General features: G+C 28.6%; 1 long non-coding RNA gene across 1 annotated transcript; it reads left to right on the plus strand.

The window, feature by feature from the left end:
- Positions 1–15,178: 15,178 nt before the first annotated feature.
- On the plus strand, positions 15,179–17,137 carry LOC148237118 (uncharacterized). The gene is made up of 3 exons (XR_015809109.1): positions 15,179–15,496; positions 15,600–15,851; positions 16,178–17,137. It is a non-coding gene; the product is annotated as an uncharacterized LOC148237118 (long non-coding RNA).
- Positions 17,138–20,239: the final 3,102 nt, after the last annotated feature.

The following is a 20,239-nucleotide window of genomic DNA, read 5'->3' on the forward strand; positions in this document are numbered from 1 at the left end:
ATCTATGGGAAGTTACAAAAGTGATTTTCATTTATTTATAAACTATAATAAAATATATTTGATATGTTCGTTATATATAATATATTAATATATATATATTATATATTATTACATTTGTTATATATTAATATATTTGATATGTCTGTGTATATTCGTTAGCAAAATCCAATGTGTCGATTTTTTGTAAAATGGCGACAAATATAAAAATGTAAACACTTGTAACTCAGTAGGTTTGATTTTTAACGAAAAGATTGCTACACATGAAACGTTTAGAAGCCTAAACTACATACAAATAAAATATAAAAAAAATAGTTTTTTGCTTCAAAACAAGCGATGTATCAGTTCGATCGGACCCAATACGAGCCATTTTGAGACTTTCAGAAGATTTAACGTTTTGGTTTTACAGATTTAAAATTAATTTTTTAGTATCGTATAGAACTAGCAAGCACCCCCTATACGTTTTGTATGAAAAAAATATATAAATTTTTTTTACAAAATGGCGGCCAATGTAAAAATTAAAAGTGTTATAACTTTGCAAAATGAAATCTGACTGAAAAATGTTGTACTTAAAAAGTGTTAAGCAACTTAATTTGCATTTAAAAATAATTTTTAATTATTTTTTTTTATTAAAAAACGAGTCTTACGGTATATTGACCGGGCCCCCGAACGAGCTTTTATGCGACTTGGCATATAGTTAACGCTCGTATTTGGTTCCTTTTAAAGATATAGACTTGAATTTTTGATACGAAATAGAGCTTTCAAATATACTTACGATACTGCTTAAAAAAATTAAAAATTAAAAAAAAAAGTTTTTTTTTCCAAAACACGTTTAATGTTATGAGTCGATCGACCCGCCATACATACGCTCATAAGACTTGCAAAATAGTTAAGGTCAGTGTGAGCTTATTTTTACATATTTAAAGTTCAATTTTTTTGACAGTATAGAACTCTTAAGCATCCTGTGTATGTTTGTTAGCAAAATACAATGTGTCAATTTTTTGCAAAATGGCGACAAGTATAAAAATTTAAACACTCGTTGCTCAGTAGGTTTGAATTTTAACGAAAAGATTGCTATACATGAAACGTATAGAAGCCTAAACTACATCCAAATAAAATATAAAAAAAATAGTTTTTGCTTCAAAACAAGCGATGTTTTCGATCGGACCCCCATACGAGCCATTTTGAGACTTTCAGAAGAGTTAACGCTCTTAACTGCTTGGTTTTCAAGAATAAAAATAAATTTTTTAGTATCGTATAGAACTACCAAGCACCCTTTATACGTTTTTTTTACAAAATGACGGCCAATTTAAAAATTATAAGTGTCATAACTTTGCAAAATGAAATCCAACTGAAAAATGTCATATGCAAAAAGTTTTTAGAAACCTAATTTGCATTTAAAAACAATTTTGTAAATATTTTTTTTTATTAAAAAACGAGTCTCACGGTATATTGACTGGGCCCTTATGCGACTTGACATAAAGTTAAAAATGTTTTGCCTTAATTCTTAAAATATTATTTTTCTCTCATATTGTTATTAATATGTTATATTTTATCATTTAAGATAAATAATAAAAATAATAAGATATACTTTAATTAATTTAATAATAAGTATTCTTGTATAAAATTTTTAAATGTAAAACCTATACACAATTGTATATTATTATATTAAAAATGATTTTTGTGCTTTAAATATATAATTTCTTATTTATAATATTTGTATTATTATTATTTTGATACTTTGGCGGCCAACATGTGTCACAAATACAAAAATAAGTAGTAATAAATTTTAATTCTGATGAGTCATCCATATAGGGTCAGAATAGCGTAGTCCAAAAAGCCTTAAATAACAACACAGATACCATCTACAGCACACAATTTTATATTAATAAAAATTCACTAATAATAAAAACTAGCCCCAACTACAATGCGACAAATATTGAATGCAAATTTTTGAACTTGATAGTTTATAATTAATTATATAGATATCAGATTTTCATGCCTTCAGTCTAGTGGTTAATACTCATTTGTGAGTATTGTTTGTTTCTGATTAACTTTACCCCATTTATTATAAAGCATAAGGCATACAGATTTAAATCTCTAAAGAAGCCGCTCTAACAGGCATTTTAAGCAACAAGCAACACGCAGTTGAGTCACGCTCACCACTAAGGCTTATCTTTGCGTTAGTTAAAACCATACAAGCCCCACATAGAACCTCAGAGTACTCGCAAAAGGTTCGCCGTCTGGGCTTTGCCCTTAGCAATGCAGCCTTTAAACGATAATCCTTAAAACTTTGCCACATAAATTATGCTCACAGACCTTTCATATTATCATGGTCACTCAACGGTTGTTTCGCCGCCAGTTCAACATTAACCGTGTAGCATCATAATAAATAATTTAAATATTTTTAAATCTAAAAGCCTAAATATTATCTTAAAACGGTAATTTAAATGCTATTTTAATATTTTATCTATGTTTTGCCAAATTAAAAAAAAAAATTGCAAAACTGTACAGCAAAGAATTTATAAATACAACTAAAAATGTTATTTAATATACTAATCTTATTTTTTATTATTAAATATTGTTATACAGTGTTAGAAATGTTACTGCGAATCATCCATTTAGTACACACTCGCATTGTTGCCACGGTGCTAATCCGCACCGATTAAATCTCACAATCCGAAAGGGTTGCCAACACAACCATACACCCCGATCGATATATTCGGCCGGCGATCGCAAAGGGAAAAGTTGTGCGAGACTACACGACGAGTGTCTGAAGTGGCTGTCATCACTTCTTATCGGGTCTATGGCAGTTCGTCGTAAAATTATCTCCATCCTCATGGCGGTTATCAACGTTTCCCTTCTCGGCTTGTTTGCTAACGGTACACCATTCAAATACGAAGTCAGAATAACGACCGACACGCAGAATACGAGAAAACGACCCGATATCGTTATAAATGTGAAGGCGGAGCTCTATGCGTCTAATTTAATATGGAGTCGCATGAATTACACTACAACTAGTGATTCTGAGAAAAGAAATAAAATATTTTATCTCTACATCATTATAAACTGAGTCATTGTTTTTTTAATCCATTCGATACATTTTTACGCGTTCTGCACAATACGTTAGTTTGCAGTGTTATTAATTACTGTATTACGCTAACATATTTAATTACATGACTGATTTTATCTACATTCAATTAAAATTATGGAAGAACAGATAATAGATATGAAAGTATTTTTAAATAATTTAAGCTTACTGAAAGTTTTTAGACGAAGCAGTAGAAACGAAAAGAATAAATTAGAAATATGAATATGACTGAAAAGTAGATTTATAGTTTCATTATTTTGTTCTAAATTACCCATGCAAAATTTTACCACGAAAATAAAATAATTTAAATTATAAATTAACAAGATTTTAGATTATTATTAAATATAAAAAAAATCTTGCTCAATTGCAAAAAGGGACGCTTCATACGACCTTAAATGAGTTTTGTCAGCAAGTAAAGTGCTATTGTGAGCGTAAAATTTTCGGAACCCAAAGCGTTATTTTTGATTAATAATAACCCTCGTCATGCTGAAAACTTACTTTTGAATTGCGCTATCCTTTGAATGGCTTTGTACATTTAATATAATGGTTCTATTTCAGTCAATAGATTGAATCGCATTGTATTTAATATTAAAATATTGTGATAATATCTTATCACATCATCATAAATATTGTATATAATCAATAGCTTTGTGGAGCCAAATCTAATATTTACTACATATTTAATACAAGTATTTACATCACAGATGTACAGATAATAATGTAAAATATTTTTTATAAATAATATTACGTATGGTAAAATATCAATTAAATTTATATTTTTGCTATCGTAAAAGTCATGTGTGTATATTGTATATAAAACAATATTTTATATGGAATCAATGAAAAATAATTTCCATTACCTGATATGAAATAATTTATATCGCATAAAACTTATTTTTTTATATTATTTTTTTTACATACCACTATGTATTATTTAATAAATTAATGACACTTCCGTTATATTTTTAATAGATATAATTTCATATTTTTTTTTAAAAATATATATTCTGGCGCAGTTTTCTCATTTATAATAAAAATATAATAGTGTCGCTAAGAGTGCTCCAAATCCGTTGAATTTAAGAAAAATGTTTTCGCTTTAAAATTAAAAAGCTCCTAAGGGTGTTTTCTTTCGATTAAATTAATCTCAAGTGAGCCCGAATCCAAAGGAGTCTTAGAATTCGAGACAAAACTGCAACGAAAGAATTCCAACTAAAATATAATAAATCATATCTTTAAAGCTGGAGTTGGCAAAGGGGCAGGACGGAAGAGGGGCGGGGTAAGAAAACTTTTTTACCATTTCATCTAGAATAGCATCTCTGGTAAAAGTTTACATTTGTATTACTTGCGGAAAATATTTCTGACTGGAATGTACGCGAGAAACTGACGAAGTTTCTGACGTTTAACAAACATTTTTATCTTTCACTATTTAATTGTTTCCATTTCTTAAGTAAAAATATATATAATACACATATTATATGATGAAATGTATTTGTATTATAAAACTAAATCTAAGATTAAAACTTTTTTATTTAATAGGTTATGCCAGACCATCATTAATTTTCTTTAATTTATTTATATTTTAAGAATTTCTCAAAGGTGAAAATCACTATAGATAATACAAAGTATCATTTGTGAATATATGAATTAAAATATCGCTTATTTATTATTATGACAATTCGCTCGGTTAGGTTTACCATACTTTATGTGAGATCGTCAGCCATTTATGAGGTTCCTACAGATTACTCCACGTATATTATATGTACAATTCAAAAGCGGTTTTACTTTATATTCAAAAACAAAATTAGCAGTATTTCATCTTTCAAATCGAAAACGTTTGACAAGCACTGTGGTAATTTTTCATATTCAGCAACGCAGATGTTTGTCGCGAAATTGAATTCGGTTTCGATTGAATTCGTATGAAGGTGCGGATGCAGTTGTCGCTCGTAACATACGACGATATTACTCGACCGCAAAGCACTCACCTCAGACGTGTTAGTGTGTAGTCTTACTCAAATGTAGATGTAGCTTTGGCAAAAGTGTAGACTGATGTATGGCCCGCGTCGTAGACTATTGATCTACGTATATGTATGTATGTGCCAGTCGCGATTCGTATGTAATGACAAAATGCGCTTGAGCACCTGAATTTTTTTTATTTTTATCCGTTATAAATAATAAAAAAATATTTACTTAATTTGTGTATTTAATAAAAAATGTATTTTGAGATACCTTACTCACATCTTCACTAGTCAAATAACAGAAAAAAACATAGCCAATACAAATCAAGAGAAGACGGAAATGCTAGCTTGTGCATTTTCAAACAAAATATCATCGTATGAGAATAATCCTTGAAGTTAAATTAGAGTATTGTACTGATTTTTTAAATGACTACTCTCAATGAAAAAAGTCTTAAAGCAACATAAGTTTATTTTATTTAAGATCATTTGTTGTAGAATTCATAAGTTCTACCTGCATTATTGCACTAATCTTAAGTATCCCCAAGTGGAAACCATATTTTTTAACCAATGAGAGACTGTAGTTAATTCAAGAATGAAATTTAATTTAAAAAAATATATATATATAATATTAATAAAATAGACTGCGTAATAAGAATGTCCATTTTTTAGTATGCTACAATTTAAATGAAATGACTTTTATTAATAACTTTGCTGATGTGCTTGAACATCACTTTTTAGCAATACTTTTAGCAGTTCATACGATATTAAATAAATAATAACAAAAAATCTAGTTCCACTCTAAATCACTAAAATTAACTGGATGATAAAGGACTGGAAAATACATTGGACCCTCCAATTTTAAATTATTGTTTTATTGGCCACTAAGTCACTTATTTTAGGCACATTAGTAAGAAACTTAACCTAGAACTCACACTTCGCCTTTGGTTTTTAATAAACAAAAAATTTTCTGTATTGCAATAAGTGGAGCTACAATAAATCGACCAATATGACTTATAGTCCGGATGAAACAGTAGATTTTGCATTACCTTTTGCTCTAGTTCAGCTAAGCATTAAATAAAAAAAATGTTTCATTAAGTAGACGCTACGCCAAGAATGCAATCAATGTTCCTATCAAAAACGCACTATACCATATTTGCATTAACACAGTCAGTTCAAAAGCTATCCATTTCATCATTATTCATAATTGAGAAAAGAGGTGGCAAGTTTGGATTAACGTACTATTAGATCTAAAGCACACGATATACGTTCGATATGCTTATCATTACTCCTGATTATATAATATTTAAAACAAAATAATAGGAATTAAAATCATTACTATATTTTTTATATTTATCAATCAATCGGATTTTTAGAAAAATATTATATATAAGTCTGTAAATTTTATTTGATTATAGACTTTTTGTCGAATATGACGTTATCTTTTCGAAATTTATTTTTATCACTGTCCCTTTGTTTCAGTATCAAAGTGCGTAGCTTTTTCAGCATTGCCCTTTGAAATATGTATTTTATTTAATACATTGAAATGCACTATTTGTATAAAAGGTAACTTTTTAAGTATAGCTTTGAAAAATAATATTTACATTAAAAATATTTATTTTCTGATATTTTTGTGGGTTGCTTAAAATTAAAATCACATGCGCTTCTTAATTAAATCATCTCACAATTAAATATATAAGTACAAGTTTCAGATAAAAATTCTACATTTCTCATAAATTTATATAAATCTGAATGAAACATATTTTAATAAAGACGTCTGCGCACAGCGTGTTTTATTACTGAACAATTGTGAAACCAATTGGCTCAGAACTAATGCATATTAAATCAGAGAAATTAACTTGAGTGAATTTTATATTTCATCTCAATAGTCTCGTGTTAATCGAATTTCATATACACGTTAGTCGTACTGAATTAAATGGATTAAATCTAATTGAATCTAGGCAAGACAAGTTAAGACAGTTAGCGTTAGATTTATATATACAATGTATTATTATAGATCGTTTTAATTTATATTATAAATAATAATAAATATTTTGTATATATTAAAGTATTAATTTAATACTAATTTAGAATGCATTGTTGCAAATGACTAATTATTGCAGAACGTCTAACATGCAAATCCGCTGGCTTGTTAACTGATACAATTACATTAACTTCCGATATATGCATTGATGCGTCTTCCTCAAGTGACATATAATATTGAGTAATACAATATGAAGTTAGTTATTGTGTATAAAATATTTGTAATAACGTCTTTATAATTTATAAAACTTGAGATATCACACTTTTTCAAAACTATTTAATCGCACTTAAATTTATATTTTAAAAGTTACTTCTTTGCTAATGAAATTTGGATAAAAGATGTTACTGTGAATTTGTTCTTTTGTATACAGTGCTTCGCTTCAATTGAAACTTTTGACTACCGATCCTCGATTGATTTTGTCAGAAGTTTTTCAGAAATTATTGATAGTATTATCTCTTTTGCGAATGCACTTTCATTGATTTTATTGTAAGCTATATATAGTATACGATATCTTGAAACATAAAAATTGATTTCAAATTTTGTTCGAAAGTCACGTAACGAGTTAAATCAAACGTTCAACTGTAAAGTCCAGGTTTTTTTAAACGGTAGTTATTCAGTGAAATATTTCAGTTTGTTGGCAACGTAACACGGTTTTTTACACGACCAAACCGTGTTGGAAAATTTTGTTGTGCCCTAATTACCCCCAACGTACCAACACCGGCTACCAGACATTTTAATTTTTGTCCCTAATGCGAATTGTTCGCAGTTTGTTTTCGTACTAGCGAAACTTTAAATACGATGTACATACACAGGATGTTGCAAAAGTACACCATCAATTCGCATAAACATCTATATTAAACATTTAGTGGCATGTCGGCTTACCTTTGTGTGTATGCATGTTTACACCGTAAACACGACAGTTAATGCAATAATGAGTGCAAATTTATTCTGAATACATTAACTCACGTGAGTCTTGACGCGATTGTGTACCGAACTGGATATTGACTAAACAGACCTCTCAATATCACTAATTCCTGTCAACAAACATTTGAAAATTTGCATACATGGAAATGAAACCCGAGAAGCGTGCATATTGCCTGCTAACAATTTTAAACGTGCGACCTACTAAGTGTATTATATTACTAACTTCATCTATGAATACACCACTTGGTGAAATAATTTATCTCTCAAAGTTTAATAATAATCAAATAACAGAAAACCAGAAACATAAGAAGTGTCAAGTTCGTACAAGTAAATAATCCAGATAGAAGCTCCTTGTTGAAAGTGAATTGATTATGGTATGTTCTAAGCTTACATATGTACCTTCTTAGAGTTTTTAGTTGCTAAAAATTAAAAAAAAAAATTTTTAAATATTGTGTTTAGTTAAAATATAATTTAAAATTAATTTTTTTGTCTAGTTAAGAAAAAAAAAATTGTAAACTTAAATATTATTAAGAAAAATTAAAACCGACCTTTAATAATGAATCTGAACTAAACAACTATTGATATATTTCAGGTATAAGTTTTTTTTAGTCCTTTTTATACATACAATAAGCAGCGGAACATTGCCTTCAAATGCACCCACTTTCTAAGTAGTACTTTCACAATAAACATTAATATTCAAAAGGACAGATTGTAATTTTTTGACGCTGCTCCGTTTGTGTTAAATTTTATTTGCAAATTATTGTTGACTTTATTGCTTTTAAATTATTTAAAAAATATTAGATATGAGAGGAAATATTTAACGAATGTAAATTAGTAGTAGTAAAATTAGGTATTCGATATGAAAATTCAGATCAAATAAGCAAAGAAATAACGAAAAATCAACAACAGCACAAACTGAATTCTATAAATTTAATGTTTTATCGGTAATTTGCCAATTAGATTTAATGCAGCAAAATAAATAATACAGTCAGCTTCATGTTGTTATGTCTCGAATCTATCCCGAAAATATTTTTTTTAAATATGTAATTTCAGTAAAATTATAGCGAAATACGTTTTCACCAATAGATATATATTTTTACTAGTGAAAGTAAAAATTATCTGATAGGTGCTAGTAAAATTACATGATTTTAAATTTTTTTTATGTAGTAAAATACATATATATTTACATATTATTTATTTACATCCGATGTATAAATTTTGCAGCAAATGTGTATTTTTAGTAAAGTTATATTTTCATTATTAAGTCCAAATATATTTTCACTAGTAGATATATAAATTCAACTGAAAAGCGATAATATGCTGCTCCAAATGTCTATGAAACTCAATTTGACAGCTGCGAAACGTCCATTCGCTGTTCAAACCCAAATCTATCAAGCCCAAAATACAAACTAAGCCAACTCATATCTCAGGGGAAAATAAGCAGAATAATAAGAACAGACATTGTATTTTACATATTGTTCCACAGTTTGTCTACATATCGATATTACGCTATATTTTTAAAATACGATATCTATCCTTACCGATATTACTATGGACGTATAATATAAGAGGGCTGATCTAAGTATATTCAAAGTAAATTTTGGTCAATGGGAGAGCGCATAAACAATTATTACTTCTCAGAAGTCAAAAATTCACGGCAAAAGCAATAAAATGGTGTCGGTGCCGTCGCAGTGGGAACGCTCGGTAACGAGCGTCGCACTGCGACAAAAAAATTATTTAAAAAGTAGTGTATGTGTAGTAGTGAAAAAAATCAACAATAATGATTGTTTGCTAAAAAATTGATAAAATTGTTTTAAAAATGAATCATTATTTAATATTAAAAAAAATCTGTGGAAAAGTATCAGTTGTAAGTGTTGCAATTTTTTTTTTAATTTTTATACCAAATCATTCCACTAAAATATATTCCTATATTACTTATCATTCCAAAATAATTCTATGAGAAAAAGTACGTATAAAATATTAAATCTGTTGTTTGAATTACAACATATTTTTTTGTGATTATTATATGTGCTAGGGATGTAATTTATTTTTATTATTGCTCATTTAATATTTATTTGAGAATATGGTAAAAACAAATATTCATTTAGCAAGATCCCTAATATTCTTCATGTATCTTTATGCGTCTAAAACATAGACCATAAAGTCAGCAAATGTATGTTAAGAATATCCTGGATGGCATGACGCACGAATGTTTCCATTCTAGGACCTTTGAATATTAAAAGAAAGACTTTCAACAACGTGCATGAAGCGAATTCTCCGTTTTTGACATGTTACTTGTGGAGGATACAACCGAGGATAACTAGTGGTTGGCAGCGTAGAAGGGAGAAGCGGTAGAGGAAGATCCCGATGCGCTAATCTAACCAAATAAAAAACAATGGACTCCGGGCAGCTGAGTCAATGGAAAATATAAGGAACGCATTTTGTAATGTACATCTATCATAGCATATCCTTATTATTTTTAAATTTCTGTGCATTACAATAGTAAATTTGAAATAGTTATTTTAAATTATTCACAAAATTTTAAACATCGATTGTTTAGGAACATATTGTAAATAAAGGTCTATTGCACGACAAAAAACAACGTTTACATCATAATATAAATAAATATTATAGCAAAACATTTTCCGAAAATATCAAATTGCTAATTTGATTACCGTTGACCCTGGAGCGAAATTTTCCGGCTGCTTTCACGCCACATTTTCCCGGAAGCGTTATTCCCTTACACATTGCAAGAACAAGGAGATACGCGTGCCCTATTTTCTCGCCACACCGGAGGGAATATTTCTTGCTGCTTCAATAATCCCGCAATGAAATAATACCCGGATTGGGTTACTGTTACTTTTTGGCGCCACTGGTCTGCGCGTCTGATGACGCAATCACTAGGATGGGTCCCTAGGGATAGGGGCAATTTCATACTCTATCGGTCACCGCCGGCGACATACCTACACACGCCGGATGATAAGACAATGTGGACATGTGCTGGCGAGATTGCGAGCACAATTCGAGAACCTCGCCTTTGCACCTTTGTCACCTCTTGGCAGCATGTGTCTAGAATTTGGGTATAAATTTATATCTCTGGGATATTTTATGAGATATTTTATGTTGTGGTTAAATTTTATTAAAGCTTTATCATCCGAAGTATTTTGAAGTATATTTTAATTAAATTAGATTTCGCTGCAATTTGAGTTTCGTCGAATGATGAAATTTTCTCACTTTGCTATCATAATTAAAAATGATGATAAAATACTGTTGTTTATAATAAAAACCGAAAATATCTAATTTTGTGACCTATACAATCAATTCCAAATTTTTACACTTGACGGTCAAGTTACGCAGCGATATTTGCACGACACCCAACTGTTCAATTTCGAACAAACGTAACGTTTGCCTATGGCTAAATGCAATCTTTTATTGTTTATGTATTATTATTTTATATTTCTGTTATAATTTATGTATTATTATTTTATATAGTATATTTAATATAATTAAAAATTATCAGTGATTCTAAACATTTTATTGCGTTAATATTATATATTTACCACTTTTTGTATTTTTACCACACGTTACGCAATGTGTTAAAATAATGAAAAACGCACACTTACTGTATACTTCGCATCCAATAAAGACTCGAACCACCAATGTGCTTGGATAGTTACACAAATTAATTGAAGTTCTAATTTTCGCAAATAATCCCCGTCGCACGCTCCATTTTTAGGAATAATGCCCGGTATTCAATGTGTTGGTAATTGAAAACATGTTGAGAACAGTTTATTTACTTTGAACAGATCGGGATCATTTCAGGTCTAAATATTATAATATTATAAAATATCACATTTGGGATTGATGAATCTGCATTTAAATGCCCACGATACCTCTACATACATATATATAACAGAAAATAATGATAAATAAAAAACATTATATTTTATATTATAAAAATATAAATTTGATTTACTGTAATTTATTTCTTAGAAAAAAGTATCAATAAATGAAGGAGTACGAAATAAATAAGCATTACAAAAATATATTGTAAACCTAACAAAATATAATAATGCAAAAAGTTGTAAAATAAATTAACGCAATTAAAAGTTGAGAATCACTGATTATTTTGTTATAATGCTTCGGGTTGATAATATGTACTTAGATATTAGGTCTGGCTCAACATTTCGTTTTTTTATGCGGTTACCTTTGAATATTTTGGGTTTTTTGTAATTTTGTAGATAAGAATTTCAAGAAACATCTCTAAAAAAATTACCATCTTTACCTGAATCAACCCGATAATGTGGGGTTTTTCGTTAACATTTTTAAAACAGCGTGCGTTTAACCTAACGGAAACGTTACATTTGTTCGAAATTGGACGGTTGGGTGTCTTGCGAATATCGCCGCGTAAATCGACCGTTAAGTGTTAAAAATTAATTAAATATATTTATATATTATTGATACGTGATTCGCAATTTGGTGTTGAGTGATTTCACTATTTCTAATAAATAATATGTGAGATAATTCTATAGAAAAAATTATATATATATATGTAAACATACATCTTGAAATGAATTTATTTTACCTGAGTTTTGAGCCTCTGGAATTTAGAATTTCTACTTTTTTGAACTATTTTTAGTTAATATGATATTAGTAACATCTGTAGGTAAATCCCTAAATAAATACGTTACAGTAAATACACAGTTTACGTGGGTTTTTTTCGTATGAAGTTAAAATGACGAAACGCACAAATTTGTGCACACCGACGCAACGGAAGGTTTCTGAAACGCACAAATTTGTGCACACCGTACGCAATGTGTTAAACAATATTTTACTCTTTATACTAATCTTAAAATAATTTAATAACAATATAAAGCAATGACAAAATAACACTATTTTCTTATTTTATTAACTTTGAATAACGTATGTTTGCAAAACTGAATGTGTAGAAAAAAATAAGTTTAACACTTCGCGGTTCTAAAAAAACTTCTAAGATAAACTAATATTTTGAACTATTTTTTTAAATAAAAATATGTGTTGACAAAGCCATTTTATTTTATTGTACTTAAATAAACACAAAACCCTTATATTCTACACCTTATATTTTTCTAATGTATAATATAGTAACAATTTTTTTGCTATTAATAATAAGTTTAAAAATGTCGAATGAGATTCGACAAAGGATTGGAAAGGGTTAATATAATATATTATATTTTATATATGCGGCTTAATCTTTAATATATCTGTCTATCTATATGATATGATTGTTAATGACCATCATAAAATACGAATGGTATAAGTCGCTGACTATTAACTTGAAAGACCTGGGTTCGAATATCATATGGACTTATGTGTTTTTCAATTACTATCGTCTCTGAGATATCAAATTTAGTGATTACGTTAGTCGATCATTACAGATTAGGTTTACCTAAATCTCACGAATAAATGTTATGATTATTAAAAATAGAGCTAGGTCGTACATATTAGATATTTAAAATTCTCTAATAACGAACTACTTCAGCTCGTAGAGAATATCTTTATTTTTATTTAACCCTTCTGTTGTAACCTGACAGACGTAAGTCCAATGCGTTACAACGGGGTAAATCTGTATTAACTGAGTGAGTCAATCAGATATAATAAATACCTACAAGTATTAACCACCAGACTGAAAGTCAAAAAATCGGTGACATCAATATTATTAATTATAAATTATTATGTGTAATATAATTTAAAACCAATAGATGTCACTGCATATGGAGCCGAATTTTAATAATAGCGCATTTTTTATAAATAAAAATTCGAGTGCCGCTGCCGGGGCTCGAACCCGCAACCTCAGAGTTACTAGTCTGAGACGTTACAGACTTTATACAACAAAAATAATGCAAAAATATAAGATAAAATATACTCATGAATATTCATTATTAATGCTTTCTACTTTAAACTAATTTTTCAAAATAAAATAAAAACATGAAAACTAATCTTTTGTATCAACTAAAACAAATTTTCAAAGATTGACTTATCGTTTATAATTAAAATTTATAAGCAATTGATATCTAAGAAAATTATAATCATGAACCAATGTATTAAATTAAGGTACCTGATATTATTTGCATATTTAAGGCTATATGTAAAACTACAAGATGATTCAATTCAAGCTTTTTATGTTGGCAGCACTGTAAATCAGATAGCTGTAATAAAAAATATTTTGAATATATTTTAAAATTTTATTTTGTGTAATTTTCTTTGGAACGCGTCAGTAAATGGGATTTTTACAAACACTATATCAATTGTTAATGACAGTGCGAATAGTACTTATTTTGAGACCCCCCTTTTTTTGTGGAAATGTTTTATTTTTAAGTTAAATTTTGAAAAATTCTATAATATAAAAAATATAACTTTGAATTGTTTTAAATTACCAGCGTTTGCGAAAATTTAATTACACCTTTTTCTGTGTGGAGAAACTAATACAAATCCATATTATTTATATTATATTTAAAATCCTTTATAAACTAAATATATTTTTCTTAAGATAAGAAATTATATTTTTTTTACATATTTAAAATCAATTTCTCCCGCGCCAAAACCGGGACGTATGACAACTCTCTGTCATCTGTCAAGCGCGCGTCGCACACAGTTTTGTGCAATTAAATATACAGTGAAATATGTTACAATCACATCATTTTTTTACAAAGTGTTAATTAAAGATGATTCAAAATAATCTAGCATTGGAATTATAGACAATATAAACAAAACTTTAAATTACGAGTGTGCCAGTAAGTGCTTGGTTAATGAATAATATATATTAAATTAATTTTAATTTTTTTCTGTATGGAGAAGTTAATACAAATCTACATTATTTATATTTTTTGAACTAAATATATTTTACTTAAGTTATAAAAATATTTTTTTTTAAACTTCATGATTTTTCTACATATTTTGATATGTATTTTACAATTTAAATCGATAAAATCAATTGCGTCGTTCGTTCTCAAGCGCTCTCAAAACCGGGACTTTCCCGAATTCTTAAATTTGTTTATATATGACAACTCTTGCCATCTGTCAAACGCACGACACGCGCAGGTTAGTACAATTAAATAAACAGTGAAATATGCTATAATCACAAAGTGTTAATTGAAGTTGATTCAAAATACTGTCGCACTTGAAGTTTTAGACAATATATACAAAATTTTAAATTATGAGTGTGCCAGTAAGTGTTTGGTTATTGAATAATATATCACTATTATTATAACAAAATTACTATTGATTTTCTAGAATCAAATACTAAAATATAAACAGCAGTGATTTGGCAATTAAAGATATGCATAACATATTACAATGATAGTAATAATGAAAAATCTCATATTAGTGTAAACAAAAAGTTACATTTAAACCACTATATGGTTCATTTTCAGAAGCAATGAATGATTTAATAACATTTACGTATAGCAAACAATTAAAATATGATATCCGTTAAAGAAAAGATCTACGGTAAATTGTCGTTTAAATTTAATTTATGGATTATATTAGTAGTAATAATGTATTCAATGTATAACTCCTTATAAAGGTCTAATTGATAATAATTTTTTTTTAGAAGCAACGATAGAACAATTTGACGACCTATATTGCAACAACGTAGAATTGGTATATATAAACAAAAAGTGAATCATCCCACGTTGAAGTTAACGTCAGCAAATATTATCTTTTATAAGGAACATACAACATAAAATTATGTTACTGAAAGAAAAATGATTGCAGAAAAAAAAAATTGATAAAAAACCAAAATTTGCCACGTCGGAATTTAAAATAAGCTACTCTTTGATATTTTGGCTATTGATTATTCTAGGTATGCAATTACATATTTATAATCATTGTGAAATGTTGTCTATTAGATAACGTCCAAGAAACTGGACATTTATAAGCTGGCCGTCGCTCGGAACGGAACGATCTATGTAATTTTTTAGATGCAATAATGATTTTAATTTATTTTTTTTATATACTTTTGTGTATTTAACAACTCACTTACTACCCTAAATATTATCACTAATTATTAAATTAATTTAAAAATTCAAATATTTGCATCCTCGACAAATTTATTAAGTCATATTGTCAGTATAGTGTTTAGATTTTAATTATTGTACATAATTTTGATTATTTATAATTATTTTTTAGAAGCCATAAGCGAGCAATATGATGACTATGCAAAAATGGAACTTCTTCAGCTAAATAACCGACTGCATCACAATCATTGTCACGCGATCGTCATGAAAGATAGTATCCCCAAATGTCAATAGATAAAAAATACGTTTTAATATCATTTATATGATATTTGACCGACATTAACATCAATCCTCATATGTACTAAGTATATATTTACAACTCGAGTAATTATATTCAGTTAAACCTAACGAATATGTGCATTAAATCAGAAGCAATAAGAATTTTTATATATTGTAAAAGGAAAAACTCACTTTTTGGCCTCGGAACTCAAAATTTGAAGATTTCAACACGAGTACTGTTTAATGATTGTATTCTTCTAATCCACACACACACATTATATATATATATATTCACAATTATAACACACATAGTTAATTTGCAATCCGAACATTTATATTCAGTAAAATCGAACATTGCACATGACAAATTAATGATACCGTCGCGTAGCAAAACTATTTAAAACTGTTGTCACGTTACTGTCGGCCATCTTGTTTTACATTTTAATGCTTATTTTTAATTGGTCGAAACAAGAGAATTCATTACCGAGCAAATTCAATTTTTATTATTATAATTAAATACATTTCCTTTGTTTACGTGTATTATTATATACACCGTTCATTCAAAGCGATACGATTTACGAGTACAAAATTTTAAAATGAGCGCGTCTGAAAGCGGTTTAGAATAATTATATAAGATGATAGTGACTTATTCAAAGAACCTAAAATCTGAGCAATTACATGTACCCTAAGGCCAGTTTCACACGTGCCGGATAGATTTGCCCGGCACCGGGCCAGCGTTGTGTAGTGGGGTAGTACCTTTAATTGACTTTATTAAAGATTAGCTTATATGACTTATCTTGTTTTTTTTAATAACATTGATCTATTACACTATTTTTATTAAATTATTAGTTTATATAGATAAAGCAAAGAAAAGTAATATTAGTTTTCACTATGTTACCAAAAAGATACGTGTAGAAATTGTGAAAAATAATTGTAAAATTTGACTAAAAAAATAATCAATAGTTCTATTAAAAAATCCAGGAATGTTAACCACATCATGTTTAAAATATTTTGTCAATAATTGTCATTTATTTTAGAAAGTATCTGAAAAACCAAACCTTATCAAAAAATGTAGCGACTTCAACTGATGTTATACATTTCATAAAAGTATTTTTTCTCCATATATAAATTTAATATATTATACGTGAAATATAAATAACTGAATAAATTTACAAAGAAAAACACATAAACCCCAATAAGAGTTTTCCGATTTTGGAGCACCACTCTGAATATATGTACATAAATAAAAAATATATAATTTCATTTTCTGATACAAATTCACAATTACCACTTGAGTGTAGGGTCAGACCACAACAAATGTTTCGAGGCCATGTAGGGGCACTTATAAAAGCAGCCCTGTGGGCTGGCAGCAGGTATAGCCCCACAAGTACTCAAAAGTGAAACCCGGTTTATTCTATTATCTGACCCAATTTTCAATATTTCAGAATTTGTTGGTGTACTCTTAATCCTTACATTTTAATTTGACGGCATTTGGAAGAACGTACATATACATAAGCATTGTATTTGTATTATTTAATTAAAAAATATTTTATTAATGCAACAAGCTTTTATCATTTTTTTAGCAATCAAAATTATGTGACTTGCTTTTTAATTTAAATTATATTGTAATATATTATTTATAATTAAAGATTTTTTAACTATTATAGATATTGTAAAACTATTTTATCAAATAAAAATCACTTTATCTTACATGTTGTTTTGAGACAGGTAGTCCAGTTGTATAATACAAATATCCTTATTAAACCGAGATAATAAATAAAAAATGTATATATGTAATATATGCGTTTGATTTAAATAAAAAAAATGTGAATTTTTTTTTAATTTTTATCTTTACTGATGTATTTTAGCATTTAATTTAAAGGTTTATATTTTTCTCTGCAAAATTAAGCGATTGAGATACATAAACAAAAATATGCATATGTACCTAATTTGAGTAGTTTACGTATAATTAAGGAATAATAAATAATGGCGAGTTATTTATGTTTAGATTTGCACGTTTGACGCTCTTTCTTGAACCCAAGACTGCAGTAAACACTTGGATGCAGATCATTAAATTTCTAGAGTGGTTCATCTTTTAATTTTATATAAATAGTAATTCGCACAGATAGTATCTGTCATGATCAATGAGACATTTGCTGAACCTCTATTTGTTTATATTTATAATAAGTTAAACCACTTTTTTGGTTTAACTTATTACAAATATAACGAAATAAATAAAGGCACCGATAAATATATAAGCAAATAATTAATCGCGTCGACACGGTTTTATTGCTTTTGACGTAAATTTTTGAATTCTGGGAAGTAATAATTGTTTTTGCGCCCTCCTATTGACCATAATTCGATTTGAATACACTTTGACTAATACTCTCATATCAGAAGTTCGTTGTAATATCGGTATGAATAGCTATCATATTCTTGAAACATAGTGTAATATCGAAGTGCAGACAAACTATGGAGAACAAGATATTTTTCTGCTTATGATCCCTTATGATTTATATTTTGGACTTGATTTAATGAAAGTTCTAAAACTATAATTATTTTTAGAACTTTCTTTAGGTTTAGGTTAGAACAGTAAATGGACGTTTCGCAACGGTCAAATTGCGTTTCAGAGATATTTTAGAACATCATATGAGTTCACTAGCGCCTGTCAATAAAATTATATTTTCGCTAGTAGAAATATATATGTATCTACTAGTAACAATGTATTTGGACTTGACTGAAAAATATATTGCAACAATAAATATGTATGAAAAAGTTTAAATCACCTGCCAGATAAATTATATTTTCACTAGTAAAAATATATATCTACCGGTAAATGTATTCCAATATGATTTCACTGAAATGACTTGAATATTTCTGGGATAAATTCAAGACTGTTTTTTTAGATTTTCTTTGAGAGATAACCCAATAATTTATGGTTCGTAATCAGGGACGTCATTTCAGCTTTCTCCAGGGAGAGGGGGGCAAAAGTTGACAGTTTTTTTTAATATATTGATTTTATTAAAATGCATAGTATTTCATTAAATGACATGCATTTATAGATTTGCACTTTGGCAGCCGTAGATCACTCTTAGTCGAGCTTTAGAAGACAAGCAGCACTCCAGCTTCAATATTTAAATTAGTTTGCAAGCCATGTAATTACCATAGAGTAACCAGGAGCTTAACTCAATATATAAGGCGATTCTACAACACAAAGACATACCAGAGATACATACGTGGTCAAATAAGCCTTAGTATCGCATATATTAACTATATAATAAACAAGAAAATGGATACATAAAGCCTTAATATTTTTTTATTATTTATTGCCACTCAAATGTTACCATTTGAAAACCTCTGAAGGTACTCCAAGAATATCTTATTTTTTAGTGCATTTCAATACTAGAATAACAATGTATCTAGCAAACAGTCTTACTAAGAAAACCACAAAAGGGAAATCTAATAGGACTGTTTTTAACTCCCACTCCCTTTTCGAATACCTGAACGCTATTGAATTAAAATAAATTTACAACCCCCTCTTTCCATAGGACCTAGGAGCACCACCGCACCCGTTTACTCTCATCCCCGCCTTCGATATTTATACGGTGTGTTCCGGCTGCGGTTTTGAGTATACCAATTAGGGTTTGTGTAGGAGTGATTAGGGTGAGAGGCGTAAATCAAGAGCGCGGGGCTTCCGCACGTTATTAACCGTGGAAGGAAACCCGTTGACTTTATGATTTCAGGCCGGGATCATCATTTTGTGCGTGGATATCGCAATTCGTGGAGATGATAATTAATTTCGCAAAGCACAAGATAAGATATCGAAGATAATACACAAAACGACCTCGATTGCTTTTGTCTTCGTATATAATATGCATAATACATTTTATATGTACACATACGTATGAAGATGAATCGATAACCCAATTTCTCCATGTTTGATGCAAATTCCTTT

This window comes from Plectrocnemia conspersa, unplaced genomic scaffold (genome assembly GCF_051122295.1).
Source record: "Plectrocnemia conspersa isolate PC_06_02 unplaced genomic scaffold, ASM5112229v1 ptg000003l, whole genome shotgun sequence".
NCBI lineage: Eukaryota > Metazoa > Arthropoda > Insecta > Trichoptera > Polycentropodidae > Plectrocnemia > Plectrocnemia conspersa.